At 45.5% G+C, this 11,365-nt stretch overlaps 1 non-coding gene across 1 annotated transcript; it reads left to right on the top strand.

Annotated features, from left to right (window-relative positions):
- The first annotated feature begins 333 nt into the window (after positions 1–333).
- Positions 334–441, top strand: LOC125590930. The gene has a single exon (XR_007326928.1). It is a non-coding gene; the product is annotated as a small nucleolar RNA R71 (small nucleolar RNA).
- Positions 442–11,365: the final 10,924 nt, after the last annotated feature.

Here is an 11,365-nt window from a genome sequence, read left to right as displayed (position 1 = left end):
TTCTGTTTTCCTGACCTCTGAAATCCAGTACCTCCAATGTAGTTCACATCTTCTTCTCCTTCAGCTGAGCATACCAGCTTCCTAAGAAGCTCATGAACCACATCTAACTTTGCTATAACTTCATCCATCTGCTCCTTCCCTAGGGATGCAACAGACTTCTTACTCTCAAAGTCAGTGTTCTTGGTGCTGCTGTTGTTTGCTAGAGTTTCTATCAGTCTCACAGCTTCCACCGGATTTCTGGTGTTGAAGTTTCCCTCGCTAGCTGTATCAAGAGCCTTCTGATACCTGAAGGTGATACCTCTGAAGAAAGTGCTCAGCAGTTGCACTTCGTTGAATCCGTGGTGTGGACAATCTCGCTGGAATAACTTGAATCTGATCCACGCATCTTTGAAAGACTCTCCAGTCTCCTGCGCGAATGTAGCAATTTTGCTTCTCAAGTCTTCAGCGCGTGCCTCATCGAAGAAGTTTCGCAAGAAAGCATTCGTGATGTCGGCCCAGGATGTTAGAGATCCTGAGGGTAGCTGCTTAAGCCAGTGCATCACTTCTCCAGTCAGAGTATACTTGAAGAGCTTGCACAATAGGTAGTCCTCGGGGACTCCATCCATACGAATAGCAGCGATAAGATCCTCTAACCTCTCTAGATGGTCCATTGGATGCTCGTGCGGTAACCCAGAGTAGGGTAGCTGCGACACGAGTGTGTAGTACTGAGGCTTCAGCTCAAAATTCTCCTTCTGAATCTCTGGAAGTCGAATAGCTGATCTGTTGGTGTAGTACTCATCTGGACAATTGTAGTCAGCCAGTGCCCTTGGTTGAGCAGCCTCTTCTACAGGTTGAGCAGCTCATGTAGCATCAGCATCAGGGATTACATTCCCCTGAGCGTCTAGTTTCTGACCTGTTGCATTACGCAGATGACCATCCTGGTCATACAGGTTTCCATTCTCATCATGTCTGAGAATAACAATCGCAACCAAGTTTCGCAACTGATAATCGATCGATGTGCGCGGTGTAGTATCGATTGATGTCGAACGATGTAGATCGGTCGACGATGAAGGTCGGGTGTCGGTCGACGGTTGGGTGCGAGAATCTGTCGACATTAAAGCTGCTGCATTAAGCGATGTGGAACGTTGGTCTTTGCGGATCGTGCGTTCCAAATTAGCAGGATCTTCTGAGAATAGCAGGTGTTTGTCCTTGTTGCTTCTGGTACTGCTAGGCATGCACCTGAAAAGACAAGAAAACATTTTGTGTCAGAATGGGGGTAGAGAAAAGAATAAGAATTAATAACACTAAATCTAATGGCGATCAAAGCTCCCCGGCAACGGCGCCAAATTTGATACCACTCAAATTACCCTAAGGAGTGAATTACTCTCTCAAATAAGAGGTTCAGTTGCAGTACTTAGGGATCGAATCCACAAGGAGCTAGGGAACCTATTAAATCTAGTAAATTATTAATTCTAAGTGTTGGTTGTTTTATGGTTTAAAAGTAAATAGCAATTCTAATTGAGCAAGTCTATTGCTCGACTAACAAGATGATTGGGGGTGTAACTTATTGGAAGATATTAGATGCAGGGTTTCTATTCAGGTGTTGGAGATTACAATCATATAGATGCCTAACAGTTGCATGCATGATACATTAGAGCTCAACTCCTTAACCACAGTGATCAGCGATGGCAACATTTCACTGGTTAACTAACTAGATCTTGGATCTCAACTGTCGTCTTTTGATCACAAGAAAGTGTCGATCGATGGTCCTATAGGGATATCGATCGATACACCTTTCGCAAATATCGATCGATTGTCAGAAGACAATATAGATCAATGCTACTAGTTAAGCCCTAGGCGCAGGTTGATAATACTCACTAGTCTCCTAGATCCGCGGTTAGCATCTCTCTAACAGTCCTAGCATGACAGATTAGATTCAGGACTGGATGGTCAAGGATGCTTGACAGATGCAAATTCCTAGGTTCATGTTCTAGTTAGCAAGACTAAAACAAAAGAACAATCAATCAATGAATATCACAACTTAGCAAATCTACAGTTGAGGCTAATCTCCCTAACCTATTTGAACCCTGAATCTAACAAGTGAACTACTCAGACATAGCTAAGCAATTCATGACACAAAATGTAGATAAAAACTGCATAGAATATAATAGATGAATCAATGAAGTTCCAATCACAAATATATCTATGATCTTCTCTCCTAAAACTCTCTGCTGAAAATAAGAATACAATGGTGGCTAAAAGCTCTCCTGCCTCTTAACACTTAGGCAAGTATATAACTATTAGGTTAAAAACTCGTCAGGGGTAATCTTGTAATTTGGTGAAGTCTTGGGTTTAAAGTAGGCTGGAACCAAGTCGCGCGTCTCGCGTCTCGACATCGATCGATGGTACAGGATGTACATCGATCGATCATAATCTTCAATCGTCGAGGCCTTTCTTCTGTATCGATCGACGGCACTAGATGTGCATCGATCGATTGCGTCTTCTTCGTATCGAGCTCTAATGGTCAGCTCGGATGAAATTTCTATTAAGCTCCTAAATGCTCCATAATCATCACTTTACTCCAAGACACTCCTGAACCTGAAAACATACCTAATAGGATAGAATATATAAAATATAGATAGTAAAACACTTATATACCATGGATGAAAATGGGTCAAATCCATGGTATATCACCGTCGTTATTAAGCTTTTCAAAAGCATCATTTTCCCGAGATTTGGGATTCCCCGAGTAGTCATAAGTCACGGTGGATCCCATTTCATTAACAAGATTTTTGAAGGACTATACCATAAGAACGGAGTGCACCATAGAGTTGCTACACCATACCACCCGCAGACGAGTGGGCAGGTAGAAGTCTCAAATCGACAAATCAAAGAAATCTTAGAAAAGACTTTAGGAACGTCTCGGAAGAATTGGTCTAGGAAATTGGACAATGCACTCTGGGCATATCGGACTGCGTTCAAAACTCCTTTAGGAACCACCCCTTTTCACCTACTGTATGGGAAATCATCACTTGCTAGTCGAGCTGGAACACAAGGCAGCCTGGGCTATTAAATTATTACACTTCGATATCAAACCGGCTGCCGAAAGGTGGCTCATTCAGCTCAACGAGCTGGATGTGATTATACATTTAGCCTATGAGAGTTCGAAGATATACAAAGAAAAGACGAAAGCATATCACGATAAAACGATCATTTCCCGGCACTTTGAACCAACGATCAAGTACCGGTATATAACTCTCGGCTAACATTGTTCTCCGGAAAACTCTGATCTCGTTGGTCAGGTCCTTTCACTGTTGTGAACATAAATCCTTATGGAGCCATTACGCTTATAAATAATAAAGGAGACGAATTCAAGGTAAATGGCCAACGAGTAAAGCACTATTGGGCTAAACCGCCAAATATCGGGCCTATAAACTTAGACCCCCTTCCCGATAATTAGAAAATCGAACATCGAGTCAAGCTAAAGACTTAAAATAAGCGCTGAATGGGAGGCAACCCATTTCTAGTCTTTTGATAATTAGGATTTAGTAAAAAAAACGTGGAAACTGCTGAAAACATAACGTATGTCGATCGACGAAGACCCTCCGTCATCGATCGATAATAAATCAACAGATGCGGGCTCATATTAAGTCGACACTTAAGTCAACATTCACACAAACCTGAAAACCCTAAGAACACATTCCCATCCCTTTTCGGTCTCATTTTTTGGCCAATTCCGACGATTTCTTCGCTCAATCCACTTGATTTTCGACCCTCTATCCGTCTAGATCGCTTAACTCACGCATCATCATGGTATGAACACGAAATTTTCTATTTTTTCGTTCTTCCTAGGGTTGAAATAGAGAATGAGCTAGAACCGAGATTTTCGTGCCCTTATAGATCGATTCATGCTAAAGGAGTGATAGAATACGGACTACTGATCGATTAAACCGATTATATATGCCATGCACATCGAATTGCATCAATGGGTTTTTGCAGGTTCACGCGAAGGGGAAATCGACCGATGATACACACGTTTCATCGATCGATTGTCGCACTGAAACATCGATCAACATCTACTAGTTCGTCGATCGATATTGCACCAAACCATCAAATCGAACTGAACTCCTATTTTCGTTTATGGTTTTTGGTTGCAGATGTATGAAAAGAGGACGAAGCGAATGTTCGACGTAGGCGGCAGTAGCGCAGCTCCGCCACCACCACCGGTTCGCGACCAATACCCTTGGCCACGCGATCACGAAGACGAACCTATCCCTCTCTTTGACCATTTTGACAACACACGTAAAGCGGTGAAGAGCACGGCATGTAGAAACCGCGCGATCGTGGACACGTGGGACGATTATGACAGCATATTCTACAATGAGTGGCTGAAGGTCTCCATCGAGCCGACGCGGTTCGTCGATCCAGACGTGATCCGAGCTTTGGGCATCAAATCGGGCCTCGAGGACTTGTTCGTAGAGCTGGGTATGGGGAACTTGGCCACTGACCCACAGGTTCTCTACCCGGAGCTGGTCCGCCAGTTCATGGCCATGGTGAATGTCTACTATGCCAACGAGAGGGCAAAGAGAGCTAACGAGGGTGTCTTGACCTTCTTCATTCGCGGTATCCACTACAGAGTCCCTCTATCGACTCTCTGCACTATCTATGGGTTCGACACCGAGCGTCAGCACGCCATCGTACCCTAATTTCCAGGGATTTCGACATTCTGGGAGCACATAGCTACCGGTTACTTCGAGTCCGCCAAGACTCTTTAGACAGACATCCGTCACCCGACTCTGTGCTACTTCATGAAGGTCCTTGCCAACACTCTGTTGTGCAAAATGGAAACTAATAAGGTTCGGGTGCACGAGTTCACATTGGCCTATTACATGGTGAGGAGTTTGGTTCACATGGAGGATATAGAGGAGCCCGCGGACGACGTGTGGCCCAACATTGGAGCCGTCTTTGCGGAGAATCTTGTTAGGCTTCGAATGAAGCCGTTTCAGTGACAGGGAAGGAAGAAGGAGACGGTCTGAAGCCTCCTTACCCCGATTTTCATACATTGCGGAGTTCCCTTAGACGATGCTGAGATGGATGACCGGATCGTCTACATGGACGCAGCGCATCTCACGAGCGCTCAGTGGCTCAAGGAAGACCGTGACTAGTGCTTCAGGGACGAGAACGGCACTCACTTGGTGAAGATGAAACTTCGTACACTCACAGATTTCTACCATGGCCTCACTAGCATTCAGTTCCGCCCTTACCCACGCCTCCTCCGCGTTGCAGCTACCATGCCGCGACGCTCCAGCGACCTGGAGGACCTCAGCCGCATCAGCCCGAGGCCGAACTCCCGCCATTCCCGCCTATGCCAGACATATCTACACGTCCTGAGGGAGATTTCCAGTGCGTCGTAGTCGATGCTCTCACTGCCATCTAGGCCAGAGTATCGAGATGTCGCTGTTCGAGCAGGAGGAGTGGGCGAGCCAGCTCACCGTCGGCAGCGACCATCACGCCAGCGCAGAGGCACCTCCAGCGACGACACCACTGATGAGAACTAGTCCTCATATCTCTATCCATATCTAGTTATGTTTTCTTTTACCTTTGTACTATTAGGATTTACTTTTGAACTTATTATTCTATGTTATGAATGGAGTTTATTTATTTTGTTGACCTTGCATGTGTTTGGATTGTCTAACAGAGCTAACCTAGCTGAGTGATACTTATGGTTTAGACACACTGGTATTATGCAGCTAGCGCAGAAATTTTCTGTTTCGGCGCTATCGATCGATGAAGAGTTCCTTACGTCGATCGACAGTAACGCGCTTATGTCGATCGATCGAGAGTTGTATATATCGATCGACACTTGAGACAGATGGGTACGAACATTCTTTTCTCTTGTCTAACATTTTAACTTAGTAGGTATTATTGATTTTCTAACCAACCAATCTTAGACTGAATATCACTGAGGACAGTGAAGTTTAAGTCTGGGGGAGGTACTTACTGATATTAGTTTATTCATGAATTTTTAAATCATACTTTCAAACAAAAAGTTTTTATTGAGTCAAGAAGGGAATAATGATCTGATTAGATTTTTGCTTGTTATCAAACCACTCTTTTAGCACCATTTAAAACTTTCTGATTGCACATACTACTAAAGATACTAAAGTGGATCAACTTGTCAACTGTCCACACTTGATGAGATTGTTTGAAGGAACCAAAGCTGACCTCCAACACTAACTGCTTGTCTTGGGGCTTGGTATACATGGGATCGGATTCTTCAAACAAGTCTGGAAGGTAAAGCCTTGTGTAGATTTATCACCTTTTCTCTCTCTATTTCGATACTACATTTATAGGTAGATTGAAAAAAAAAAAAAAATTAGGTGTTAGTTAGGTGAAATCCAAACACGACATGGTGGCTACAACCATTAAGGCTTGCTTCATAAGGATTCCAACAAAAAGAATTCGAACGGGACTTGGTGGCGGCAATCATCAAGGTTCGATTCATATGAATTCTTGGATATAGGTCAAAAAGAAGTGAACAGGACATAGTGGCAACAACCATTAAGGCTTGATTCATGGAAGCATGTCCAATCTTGGTCAATGAACCTGCAATAAGCGGACTTTGACTAAAGAGAGAAATTAGAAGAGAGAAAAGATAGGAACTAACTTTTACCTGCAGATCTAGATACTTGTGTTGGGGTCGAAAACGGTTATGACGAAGTTAACGTCTAAAGCCCCAAAGAAGAAAAACGTAGAAAACTTCATCGACAAATACTTTTTTGAAATAGATTCTTCTTTACGAAAAGCTTTGCGGAGGAAACGCGAGTCATCGGACAAGAGCCTGAAAAGGATCGTTACGCAGCGACCGAACATGTGCTCCGCTCGGTCGCTACGTAGCGACCGAGTTCGAGCCAAGGCTCAGTCGTTACGTAGCGACCGAACGTAAATTCCGCTCGATCGCTACGTAGCGACCGATCTTCGGTTCGAGCTCGGTCGCTAGATACGACATTAGTCCATGCGTTCTCGTCTACCCTTCGATGCTATCTCCCGAAGACCGTAGCGAACCCATTTCACGATTCCCCGCCATTTCTAAGTTATCAATCAAACTTTACCGTAAAAACCGCAGAAAGTTCATTCTTTATCGAAAGAAGCCGTAATAAATGCTTCGAGTAGGAAGACGGCCCAAAGGGACCTAAGAGATGACTCGAGGCCCAACTTATGATTTCTTAACCAACAGCCCGTAAGCCGCATGACGGTTTATAAATGTCAAGTTTCCGCGGATAAATTTGAAATTTTGAAGATAATTACGAAGATCGGAAAAATGGAATATCTCCTTTATTATGCTATGGCTGCTTAAGGGCAGAAAAGGAAAAGTGTAAACCGACCTTGGAGCCAGCATATAAGGAGTGCTAGGCGAGAGGCAAGGAGGAGGACTTTTGACAGCAAACTTAGCACTTAGAGCGATTTTAGGCAATTTTCCATTTTTGTTATTCGAGCTGCGACTCAATTAGGTTTTTGCCGTCTTAGGGTTTTAGAACTAGAAATCTCGCCGAAAGCTCTCGTAGCCCAGGCACTTACCTTGTTGTAAACGCCCAAACGCAGATTCGGAATAAGAACTATCTTGCTCTCTTTTTCGATTTCGTATTTTATTACTATTCTCGTTTCGTGTTCTGATTGCTTGGCGTGTGCTATTAGCAGATATCCGGGACCTCTGGCAAATTAGGGTTTTCCTAGTTTCCTTATTTTAACGGAAATCGACAGTGCGAATTTCGGTTCCCACAGTTTGGCGCTAGAAGGAGGGGGATACGGATCAATCTAACTCTCAACCACATCACGCTCAACCAGACATGTCAAGTGACGACACGGATAACGTGCAGACTCCTCTTAACGGAGGCAGTGGCACTGATCTCCACACTCCCGCAGCGGACGTATCCGCGGTAAACGCACCAGCTAACGCCGCGGCGCTTGGGGAGTTTAAAAAGATGTTCGCCACCTACAAAAACAGGTCGGAAGAACAGGATAAGCTCGTGAGCACCTTGACCAAACAATTTGAAACTTTAACGGCAAGGACTCGAGCAATCTGCCCCCGTAGAACCACTAAAGTCCGTGGGAAAAGACTCGACTTTGCAACTCCGCTCAACAGGCCTGGAGCCGCGCAGGAACGACCTTCGGGTCAAAACCCTAGCGAGAAATCTCCCATCAAAAAGGGAAACTCTGAAAGCCCTCCGCCTCCCGCGAAGGCTTCGGAGGACAACGGAGTCGAGCAAGTCGACCTGGATCCTAGCGATGTCTCCAACAATACTGTGAGGACGTCGACAGGCATCCAAGGAGGACAAGAAGCCGATTCACTCGGGAAAGCTCTCCGTTCGACAAACCAATGACAGAAGAGGAGGAAATCCTCTATTGGAACGAACAAGAAGAGCTGGCTGAAAAACAAACCGAGCTCACTCGCAGTAAACACCGACGAGCGCGGAAATCTACTGACGAGACGTCGGATATACGCGTTCTTCGCGACTATATCACCAAGACTGCGGCAGAAGTAAGAGCCGTAAAATCCCAAATCCATCACGCTACCAGCGCAGCCCCCGAGATAGACAGGCTGCTGGAAGGGGCTCGGAAGACCCCTTTCACCGCTCGCATCTCAGATACTAGGGTATCCGATCCAGGAAAAATAAATGTACCGAAGTATGATGGTACGACCGATCCGAGAGCGCACCTTCAGGCTTTCCACATCACGATGGGAAGAGCGAGGATGAAGGACGGCGAAAAAGACGCCGGCTACTGCCGCCTGTTCGTCGAGAATCTAGAAGGAGCAGCCCTCGAATGGTTCGCGCGCCTTAAGCGAAACTCTATCGGAAGTTTCCGACAGCTCGCATCGGAATTTCTCAAGCAATACTCTATGTTCATAGATAGAGAAACTTCCGATGTCGATCTCTGGAGTCTGTCCCAGAGGGAAGACGAACCCCTCCGCGAGATCATCAGCTGATTCAAGTTGGTAATGTCTAGGGTCAGCGGGATAAGCGACAAGGTGGCCATCGATGAGCTCAGAAAGGCGCTCTGGTACAAGTCGAAATTCAGAAAATGGATATCCGTCAAAAAACCGCGAACAATCCAAGACACCCTTCACAAGGCGACGGACTACATCATGATCGAGGAAGAAACGAAAATCTTATCGCAAAAACATAAGTCGGCGAGATCATCCTCGAAAGATGTGGACCCAAAAACAAGGAAGAAGAACCCACGTAACGACAAGTACGTCCATCACGAGGGGGAAGAACCGAACCACGGGTAATACGTGGACTCGCAATCAAGGATATGATGAAAACACCTTCTGCGAGTTCCACCAGTCCCGAGGGCACTCCACGACTAACTGCAAGGTCTTGGGAGCAAGGCTGGCCGCGAAGCTACTAGCCGGAGAACTCTCGGAAGTAACCAGCGTGAAAGATCTCATCCTCGAGACCGATCGCTCCCCGAAGCCGGACAGAAATCTTTCCGCGGAGAGATCTCCTCAAAGAAACCAATCTGGGGATAAACGCGGTAGGAGGCCAGACGACAAAGGGAACGATAACAATCGTCGTAGAGTCAACATGATCATCGGAGGATCGCAATTCTGCAACGATACGGTTTCGGCCATCAAGGCTTACCAGCGGAAGGCGGAGTCAAGCGCAAACTGGCCTACATGGTCTCCTACCCGAGATGATCAGAACTGCTCAATCACCTTCACAAAGGTGGAAGCCGGCGGGATCGATCAGCCTCACTGCGATCCGCTCGTCATAGACCTCGTCATACGAGATCTGGAAGTCGGAAGAGTACTCATTGACACGGGAAGCACGGTCAATGTAATCTTCCGCGACACTCTCAATCGGATGAGAATCGAACTCGGAGAAATAACTCCAACTCCGAAACCGCTCACAGGCTTTTCAGACGAAGTATTGATGACCCTCGGATCGATTCAGCTACCAGTCATGGCCAAGGAGATCACAAAAATAGTCAAGTTTGCGGTAGCCGATCATCCTGCCATCTACAACGTGATCATGGAAACCCCATGGCTCAATGCTATGCAAGCCATTCCATCGACGCACCACATGGGCGTCAAATTCCCGACCCCAAACGGAGTCGCAGCTATCTGGGGATGTCATAAACAGTCGCGACTGTGCTTCCTCATGGAACACAAGTTAAGACAGATGACGAACTATGCAACGGCAAATCGCAAACGCACGAAGATAGATAAATCTTCGACCGACAACGTTTCAAGAAAAGACGATTTAACATCGTCTGCTGACGCAGGCGCTTCGGGTGTCGAAACTCAACATGAATCCGAAGCCAACACCACAACTCAACCGAAACATCCGGAAGAGAACACTGACCCAGCCACGATTGTCACGATTAAGGCGGTCAGCACGGCGACAACCGCCGAGTGAAAACACTCGCGGCATAAAACAAAACTACGAGATGGCTTGATCCTCGAAAAGGGTACGTAGGCAGCTCGTCGAAAGACGAGTTCAGTTATCCCCCTCTCTAAAAAAGGGGGGAATGGGTGTGTATACTCGTATACTCCCACATAGGAAAAGATGCGTTATTGTAATCGAATTCAATAGAGATTTCGAAAATTTTTACGATCAATATGTGTCGCTCCTTTTTAAGACACTTGCAAAAGTCTCAGAACACGCCTAGAAAATCTACGAACGTTAATACTCTTGCCAGCAGCCTCGTACGGCCCAAAATCGCAAAAAAAATCTCACTTCAGCACCGAAATTATATGTATAGTCTTCGAAATAACTGCGAGACGTCGCCAAGTTAAAAATCGAGATGATACGAACAAATTGTCCGAATGCGACCACTACAAATCTTACACTCCGTTCGTCGATTGGCCCCGACGAACACATCAGCCATCTTAAACAAACGCAACTTGATCACTCTTTTGATCTTCAAACGTCGAAAACAAGGACGAAAGCGCGCTACAAAAAAAAAATCCAAAATTTTGGTCTAGCACTTCTAGTTGGCTTAAAAATTGTCTCTGGAAAGATGCTCGATTCATACCATACAAGTCGTATAAGCCGAGAACCTATCACAGACTTTAAATCGGTATGAATCAGGTAGAAATCGCAATAGGAAAACCGATAGCCGGCTAGTCACCGCACAAACCTTAAAACCGAGAGTAAACCTAGGTCCTGCCATAAACCCATCGCATTGGTCTCAGACATCTCAAAGACATGATATCTAAACGATACGAAAACTCACGTCTCGAACAAACTAACAGATTGAACGCCTCAACGAAGTTAAATATGAGACGACAACTCATGTTTACTTCAAACCCACTCTAAACAAAGTAACTCAAACGAACATCCATTATATAAACCGCATAGCGGTAGGGGTTCAAAGCCAC

Source organism: Brassica napus, chromosome C7 (assembly GCF_020379485.1).
Source record: "Brassica napus cultivar Da-Ae chromosome C7, Da-Ae, whole genome shotgun sequence".
NCBI classification, from domain to species: Eukaryota; Viridiplantae; Streptophyta; class Magnoliopsida; order Brassicales; family Brassicaceae; genus Brassica; species Brassica napus.
The sequence above is the reverse complement of the archived record's forward strand: the minus strand, read 5'-3'. Positions and strand labels throughout refer to the sequence as shown.